Consider the following 9,192-nt stretch of genomic DNA (forward strand, 5'->3'; position numbering starts at 1 on the left):
GGGCGGCCAACCGACCATTTGAAAACACCCAACAGTGTAAGAGCCTACAGGGGGACCCCCGTCTGATAGTCGACTGGGGGACGGTCAACAAGCTCATTAAAACGGATTAGAATTGTCAGGTAAAAGCATACTATTCCTTTTTTTTCTTCTTTTTTTTTTTGCGTCGAAGCGTAGCTGTATCGTCGGAAGGATCACCCCAGGCGGCGAGGGAGCCCGGGGGGGAGACGCGCGAGCTGACTGGGATTGGGGAAAGTGTCACGAGAATGTCGCTCTCAGGGGCACGCCCTGGTTCCATCCGGCAGCCTCCCATGGGAGGCTGCCGGATGTGGTTTCGAGTCGTAAACCGTGCAAAACATATCGGCTTTGCTCTCATTGTGTGAGCGGGCCGGGTTCGTGGGAGCACCATGCATCTTCACGGCGCTTTCTGGTGATGTCTAGGGTGCCTTCATGTGCGCCTAGTGATGTCCATCGAGGAAAGCGAGGGGTATTTTATTTTGGTTGTCCGCTTAACCGCTCATTCACACTGGAAGCGGATCCGCGTTCGCAAAGCGGTTGCGAACGCGGTTGTATAAAGATCCTGTGCAATTGCACGCGGACTCGATGACATCAAGTACGCGTGCAATTGTACTGGATTTTTATACAACCACGTTCGCAACCGCTTTGCGAACGCGGATCCGCTTCCAGTGTGAATGAGTGGTAAGAGAGCGTGTTGTTGCTCTGCTCGTATGCTTTTATGACCGACTGGAATATACATTAAAAACAAAAATTTGCTGAACTCAATAAAGCCTACGATTCGCGTTACACTATACAGAACCGTTCGTGTGGAAGCGGCTTGTTAAAACTCCCCAATGGCGGCTCTGCTGCCTCCTCATCGCGCGTTCCTCCCATGTTCCCTCTGCTGCCCTCTATTGGCGTGCCTCTTCTCGAATTCCTAAGCGCCAAAGACACATTTGGGAACACTTGCTTGCCATATAGGGATTTGTTCAGCGCCTATTAGAGCTAGTCATGCGCACTCCTCCTCTTTTCGACAATGATGTAGAAAAGAACCTTTCGATCTTTCTCTAAAGCACTTGTATCATAACTCTAAGAAAATGTTTACGGCTTTTTAACTTAATTCTTTTTATCGTGCTCTTAAATGCATGTTCCAATTTCCTCCCCATTACATTTCTTGTCGAACTGAGAGGAAACCGCTCAGCTCCTCTTCAATGGCAATAGCCACCGACTCTTAAAAAAAAAATAGCTAGGCTGTTTTGCAAATGTAAATTTTTCTATAGAGTTAATGATAATGTAGGTTGTTTTTTTATAAACTTGTATTTCAAAAAGATGACACCGAGAGAACACGTACGCACAAACAGACATGAAGTAAAACTAATGTACAATTCTGGGCAAACAAGTTGAGGAAAACCTACTAGGCTGTTTTCCTAACAAGTCTTTATTGTTGTGTCTTTTTGGCACTTTTTTTTTTCTATTCTACCACTTTCCTGAAGTTATTGGAACTAATAAAATAAATAAAATAATAAAACTGAAAAATTATGAACGAGATTTCAAAACGGAACCAAACGCTCGTTTACTCGTGGGCGTCGGTCAATAATGGGTTCCATCTCCCAACACAGTTCGATAATCGTGATGAAGGAAAACGATTGTAGAGCTCAGGTGGACGCGTTGTTTACTGCCCACAAAGCGGGATGTCACACACGCGGAGCAACTTCAACTTTGGTGGTCGACTAGTGTGTGGACACCTCATCCTACCCGACTAGCATGCTAGCGCAGAAGCCCACTGGCCACTTCATCGAGCCGTGTTTTACGATGTTGCAGAGAACAGCCAGCGTCTCGGACTCTGTCAGGATGTTCCACGTAGCTGGACCTTCGATGAACTCCAGTGGAGACAACTTCAGGAATCTGAGCTCTGGCAGGAATGGCCTCATGGTCCACTGGAGAACGGAGTTGGAAGGCACGCCAGTCCCTGTTCGACAACGCGCAATCGCCCAAGCGTAGACACACTTGATAACGTTGTATTCCGCGACGGACAGCCGAGGGTTCTTCAGTAATCCGAGGACGGTCTCCTTCGACGCGGCAATGAACGCCTTCGACTCCAGGACTTGAAGACCCCTGAGTTGCAGAAACCTGTTGATAAGGTCGTCGAAGTTTGGAAGGTTGCCGATCTTTGCAGCGTATTCCAAGACGTAGCACACGTCGGTTGCCTACATCCGCATTCTAATGAACAGGTGGCATTTTTCCACGAGCTCTGACTCCATGTACTTCTCGGCGGCTGTTCGCGTGTGCAGTGCTTCCATCATGCTGACAAAGGTGGCCTCCCGGCTGCAGAGGTACCTGGAAGTAATGCGAATCGGAGTACGTGGTAAGAGGAAACGGAGGGTGATGAACTTAATAATGATCTTGCCATATTATACATTCGGCAGGTATCCAGAAGTGCTGGCGGGAGAGCACATACATTGATGGAGATAAGAAATGTTGATGTATACCTATAGACCAACCCGTTGCTTTACAAACAAGTCCGCGTTTGCCCACCACACGTGTGAGCATTGCGCTTGCTCAGAAACCAGATTGGTGGGAAGGGAAGCGTCTGCGAATGCGCCGACAGCAGCGCCTCCCCAGTGACGGGACGTTAGGGCCGCGTGTTTTCTAAGCAGCGTGGAAACTAACGCCTTTGAAAGGGTAACTCCGGGTACTATTATATATCAAGAAAACAACGCAATTCTCTTTAGTGTCGCCATAAAAAGACACCATACGTCGTTTCACTTTACGTGTTACCGCAGCGAAGGCTAGGAGCTGCCCGGACACTTCCAGGTTATTTAGGCTCGCCAAGGTTTGTATTTGTACATTACTCATAAAAGTCCGGCTCGAAATTCGTTTTTTTTTTCGGCCGAAAACCACCGACCCAGAACTGGCCGGTATGAGTCGCGCACACTCTTTCTCGTGGTCATGTGCCGTTCTCTATGGTTTGAACTTTGGACACACACACTAAATATGATCAAAGTCGACGGTCATCGAAGGCGAACATTCCACATTAAAAATTAAAAAAATATATGATACCAATTTTTGTGGCTCTTAAAAAAATGCAAATACGTCGATTGAAAAAAAAAAGTTGCACAAAGAACCGTAAGCACACTGCGCTCGTGCGATTAACGAATGGAATGCTTTGTCTAGCGACACTGTAACCCTTCCGTCACTTGATATTTTTGTTGAGGCGGTCGCTTCTGCCCCAAAAAAGTGCTCGTAAGCACATCGCACCAAGTCCATATGTCCCCTGCTATGGCTCACAGATGTGGGCCGCAGTATTCCTTAAATAAAACAAGTTCTCCGCGTACAGTTCTCAAGATGGCGTCGAATCGCGGAGTCACGGGTTGGACGTCTGAACGAAGCGGGCTAAGCGATGGCGGCGGACGACGGGCGTGGGACCTCTACTTCAGAACTCTTGATTCGCGGCACCGGCAAATCTGTATAGCTTTCAACGAAAAAAAAAAAATTGAAGACATCTACAATTCTCTGTAATGCGAAATTAGAGCGCAGCTTATGAGGAGGAGGGAAGGGTATGCTCCTCCTCCGTACCCTCCCCTCCACCGCCTCTTTTCCACCTCCCGTTATATTTCCCCGCTAAATTTAGCGAAAAATTTTCTGCTAAATTCAGCGGGTTAAGTTTCCCCGCTAAATCTAGTGGAGAAACTGAATTTAATCATGGGTGACGTGACACGAAGTCGTGCGACGTCATTTTCCCCGCTAGATTTAGCGGGAAAATTGACATCACGTGATCTCATTGCCAATTCAATTTCCCGCTAAATAAAGCAGGACGGTTACGCCGACGCCGAGTCCGCGACACGCGCGCCTAACTAAACGCTGCGCTCTAAACTCGTTTACCGATCAAAACAATTAGGGCTTAGGCCGTATGACAGGCCCGACCACCAAGCTGATTTGCACGAAGACTTCGCCGTGTCGTCGCTCCCTCTCCCGGCTGAAGACATCGCGCTCGTCTTACGAACGAGAATTGGTAAGAGCTTGAAAACGATGCAAACGTCGAAGTGCTTGACTCGGTCTTTGTGCGACGTGCGAGTTTTTCGTCTGCTTCGCACGGCCGAAAAAAACGAAGGAATAAAAAAAGAAAATGCGGTCGGGCGTACCCATTTTTGTAGGCGTTACCTAAAAAACAATAACGAAATAGGTTACTCGTCACTTGCTAATAAAAGGAACGCGTTAGCGACTTACCTGAAATGAAAAGGAACGCTTTACCGACAAAAAGGTTACTCTTTCGCTACTTTTTAATTGCGAGCTAAAACGTTTACTATTTCCGCAAATACAAAGTTGTGTGGCACCAGAAGCTACCGCGAAAGCTCACCATCCCCACAAGACACGGAGGAAGTGCGTCCATTTGCAAACGAGTTTGCAAAGAAATCTTCCTCTACTGCTGCGTTCGCTTTTGAGGGGGAAGCGGGCTTTTGATGATACGAGTCATCAGAATAAAGTGTAATGAGTGGAGGAGGGCTTTGTGGAAGAAGTTTCTCCTGGTATCTTAACCCGCAACAGACGATGAGAAACGGGGAGAGGGAGAAGCGAGCGTGCGGGCGGCGTCAGAACGCAGAGCTTCGGTTGGAGTGATTATAGGGAATAGGCTTAAACACGGGTGCCTTTGTCTCCACTGCACTGGTCGAACGCGTTCCAATAAGAAAGCAAAATACCGCGGACGGCTGCGTTCCGAGTTGTAACGCGTTCGATGAGTGCTATGAAGACGAACTCAGGAAGCTTTAGGTTTACCCATAGGCGTAAAGTTCTCGATTTCCCGGGGGGCCCGTCCGCCCGCCGTTTGGGACGTCTTTTTCGAGACACGTCCCAAACGTGTGAAATCCCCTGGATAACGTAGGATAAACTGTAGAAGAACTTGTAGTTGGGCTAGTTGGTAAACGTTGGTATTCATGTTACAAGGCGCAAAAACACGGACACAAGAGAGAAAGAGTGGCGCCTGTTTGTCTCTTTCTCTCTTGCGTCCGTGTTTTTGCGCCTTGTAACATGAATACCAACGTAGGATAAGCATGCGGACGGCATGACACCTACACAAATGTCGGCTCTTGTGGCCCTATAATTTAGCTGTCATTGCAGTTGCGATCAGTGAAGTCCGTGGTTCGAGCGCACTGGCCGTAATGAATTCTTTCAACATTTGGGAAAACAAAATCGGGCTTACAAAACGTGTTATGTCGTCTACTTCCGTAGGCTGCATGCAGGTCCGCTAGAGGTGCTACTGTCGTCATTCGCAACTACTTGCAATGGCTTTTGAAGGAATTCCCAGCATTAGCTTTTATCGTATTTGCGAATACTACGTACGGTCTTCGAACAGGACTGCGCGAATAGTTAAAAAAAAAATGTATCCACTCACCAGCACGCCAAGCTGGTGAGTGGATGAAATATTATTTATCCATTGGGCGCCAGCCATCGATATTTGCGGGCACCAGGGCGCGCGGATGAGATTAATGAGGTGCACCCGGAGGTTTCGGAAGCGATGGTACTTGCTTTTCCGAAGAGCTCGGGAGAAGGAAAGGGGAGGAGGGTGCCCGGCATCGCTCTTCGTTGTCGGCGCCTATGGGTCTACCCACTAATCCCTCCAACCAGAGCCCGGCGTTCTGACGCCTCCGAGCGTGTCATCCAAGTTTATTTCGTGCAAAACTGGTTCTGTTTTTTTACTTTATACTTTAGCGAGACGTTGATGTTTATATTAATTTGCTTCCTTTAAATTTTAAGTTTTTCGAAATTCGGAGGTTAATTTTGCTGCGTTCTCAATTTCCTCACATTAAAAAAAAAAAAAAAAAAAAAAAAACAGAAGATATCCGGACCTCCAGTGTTTTTGAAACTTGCAAACAACGCTTCCCTCACTAGATGTTCATCCTTCAAAATAAATAGAAATGTTGACAAGTCTCAAATGTTACCGGGCCACTTCATTGTCGCTAAAATAAAGATTCTAGAAATTGACTGGGCAAACAATTCACCTTGATGGGAATACACCAATCCTCGCGGCACAGCGAGGGCACTAAAAGGACGCACAGACCGCAGAATTTTATTCTAAAAGTTGCGAACGGCCCCTGAAAGGCACGAACGGTAAACAGATTTGCGGATAGCCCATATGACCTGCACATTAGTATATACGTGGACAGATGAAGCGTTTGGGTAGATAAATACGTGTGAGGATTAAGATTATGATGGTTAGCATAAGGAGTATTATCGTTTACTTGAGGAGAGCAGAAAATCCATCCGGATGCCAGTCGGCGACGCGAACTTGGTCCTTCTCGGGGAGACTTCCGTAGAAGATGGTCTCGAAGACTTCGTTGCGCATGGCGAGAACCATCTTGTGGGCCCTGAAGCTCTTGGGCGGGTCCGAGTCATGCCCCACCAGAAACTCAACGTCGGTGTGCCTGCCCTCTGTGAAGAAATGGAGGTCGTTTCTCTTTGGTGCTGCGACCTCGACTGGTTTCGCCATCTGAAACGACATTGTGCAGCCACGTACGAGTTAAAAATGTGCTTGCAGCGCCTTCCACAGCTTCCACCAGCCAGTGTTCCTGAGCAATGCGCAAATAATTCGCTACCTAGGCGCACGTTTCGCTCACGTGAGTGGTGATCGGTGGACACGACAGGCTAAGCGCAGACGAAGCACACCTTAATCCAAGCTGGCGCAGCAATGGAGGGATCCCCCATCGCGAGTCCCGGGCCGCAACAACGTCTTTTTCTTCCACAATCGTATACATGTCACGACCGTGCTGTCACCTCCCGGAGGGCCGAGTTTGAGCGGCGCCTCGTGGCGAAGCCTGAAACTCGGTTTCGTTTTTTTTTTTTTTCTTTTTTTTTTCGTATATTCCGCGCTGCGCCAGGTTGTGTTGGCCTCTGTGATGTTGGCGGCGCACGGGGGCAGCCAATACCATCTGGTGTTGGCTGCACTAACTAAAATAAAGAACAAATTGGACTCCTTCAGTATCCTTTACACAGAGAACAACATTGTACAGCCTGAACGCGCCTAAAACCAGAAAGCGCGATCAGATGGCGCGCACCCATGGATAACACAAGAATCCGACGAGGTACGAGGACCGAGTTTTTGTGCCGCCTTGTGAGAACGCCTCTCAATAGGTGGCGCTAAAACTCGGCCCTCAGCCGGGAGCAAGCTCTCCAATAGGGAGCGCTCAGATGACGTGGTCGTAAGTATAGAGTTGACCGTGATACATGTGACGTGACACGCCATGGATAGTGCAGTCTAGAGCTGTTGAAGTATATTATAGCTCTCAACTAGTCTAACCTGAAAAAAAAAATAATTAGCGTAGCTTATTTAGTGGCACTACTGCAGACCCTCCCTCCGTGTTCGCGGAGCGTTTCGATGCAGTGGCATGTACACTTACGCTTCGGTCCCACTTTGGGGGGTCCGCAAAAATCGGTTTCGCAACGTATCGAGCTAAGATTTACTAGAGAGGTGCAATTAAATGGAACTGTGCATCAATTTCAGGGTTTTGCTTAAATAATTGTGGAAGTTGAGGCCTGACACTTCTGAAGTGAACTACAGAAAACAGATTTTGTCTAGATACCCTAGTTTTTATTTAAAAAAATAAAAGAGATCCAGGTTTTGGCCACCTCTCAACTCGTGCATCGTCTTCCGGGTCACGTGCGCAGTGACGTCGAGGGGTAGGCGCGGGGTCCCGGTAAAGTTCTCTCTCTAGAGCCATCAGTGAGCAATCCGCTCGCGACCGCGTGCTGGCGGGCGCAGCGCGAACAATATGGTGAAAGGAGGAAGTTTCATCCAAGTCCGGCCATACCCGTCTGGCCCTGTCCCCCTCCCCCTCCGGCTTCTGGCGGCTATTCGCGGTAGCAGACAGAGCTGACGGTTTTGTTGACCTAGGATGGATGGCGCCAGTAAAACTCCGTATAATAAAAGTTTTGTCGATGATACCAGGTTTTTGACGCATTTATATTTATGTTGGAACGACAAGGTTTATAGAAAAGTTACCTTGTACCAAGCAGGTATTCGCGCAACTTGCTATCTGTCTACTAGACTCCCATTGACATCATGCCGCGTGTTTCTCATGGTCGCCACCCGCGCCTGCAGGTCGGGGAATATTCAAATTTTTGCCTCGCTATTACGCGGCGGAATCGCAACATTTCGATGAAAGGAGGTGTGTTTTCTGTCATTTGTGACAAGGTGAACAACGCCAAAAGTAGAAGATGCCTATTCTTTCAACGTTAAAATCGTTGCACAACTCCTTTAAACTGAGACTGCAGCCAGAGCTAAGCACGAGAGCTCGAAGTCGCTGCTTTGAAGCTTTCTTCCGCAGAACGAGCGCTCGCGCTAGAAATGCGCGTCTCAAAGCCCGGAGCGCGGTCTAGCTCGCGCTTGTAGCTTTGGCTGCAGCTTCAAAGAGCCAAAACATCAAAATTAACCAAGCTCGATTACTCGTGAAACGCTCATAGGTCGCCTAGTATACATACCAAGGTTCCCGACTAGAGAGCACTATTATTTAAAGTATTGAATTCTTCAGTGTCAATCGTTTCCATCTGAAGACTAGACAACATTGGCGGAATTCTGACGCAACCAGCCCATAGGAGTCACATAATGGTGTTTGAAACCACGTGACCACGGTTGTTATGATACCCTTAGTTGAGCGCTCTATAATTCTTGTTCAGCTCTGTTGACCGCGTGTTGACGGCGTGGTTCCAGTGTTCTACACTGTAGTTCTTCTGCAATGTGCATTCCGCACCATCAAGATTGTCGCTCTATATCAGCCCAATAATCTGAGCTTGTTCTGAGCATAAGCTTTGAACATCGCCTTCAATTATGGAGTGCGGTGAATACCCCTTAGTACTGTCACTCGTCAACAAGCACCATTGGAGACGTTGCAGCGAAGCCGTTTTCAGGAGCGTCATCGCCCATCTCATCGTCGTCTTCCGTGGCGCTCTCCCCGCTGTCAGTGGAGCTGATCGCCAGCGAATCAAAGTCAAAATGACCAGCTTCAGACAGCTCTTAGTTATAATCACTGACATCGCTGTCAGGCACGCCGGAGTCTTCGAAAGCAGAAGACTCGGGCGAACCGAGCGGCGACATCATTGGCCCGACCAGGAGGGGAAATGGACACGGCGGGGAAATGGGAAAACAAAGCCGGCGAAGCGGCCGAAAACCGAGAGGGCCGAGAGCACCAAGTTTGGGAGAGCGTTAAG

General features: G+C 48.3%; 1 pseudogene; it reads right to left on the reverse strand.

Annotated features, from left to right (window-relative positions):
- Positions 1-1,761: 1,761 nt before the first annotated feature.
- Positions 1,762-6,490, reverse strand: LOC120850520 (annotated as a pseudogene).
- Positions 6,491-9,192: the final 2,702 nt, after the last annotated feature.

Source organism: Ixodes scapularis, unplaced genomic scaffold (genome assembly GCF_016920785.2).
Source record: "Ixodes scapularis isolate PalLabHiFi unplaced genomic scaffold, ASM1692078v2 PGA_scaffold2__306_contigs__length_199485367, whole genome shotgun sequence".
Classification (NCBI taxonomy): Eukaryota; Metazoa; Arthropoda; class Arachnida; order Ixodida; family Ixodidae; genus Ixodes; species Ixodes scapularis.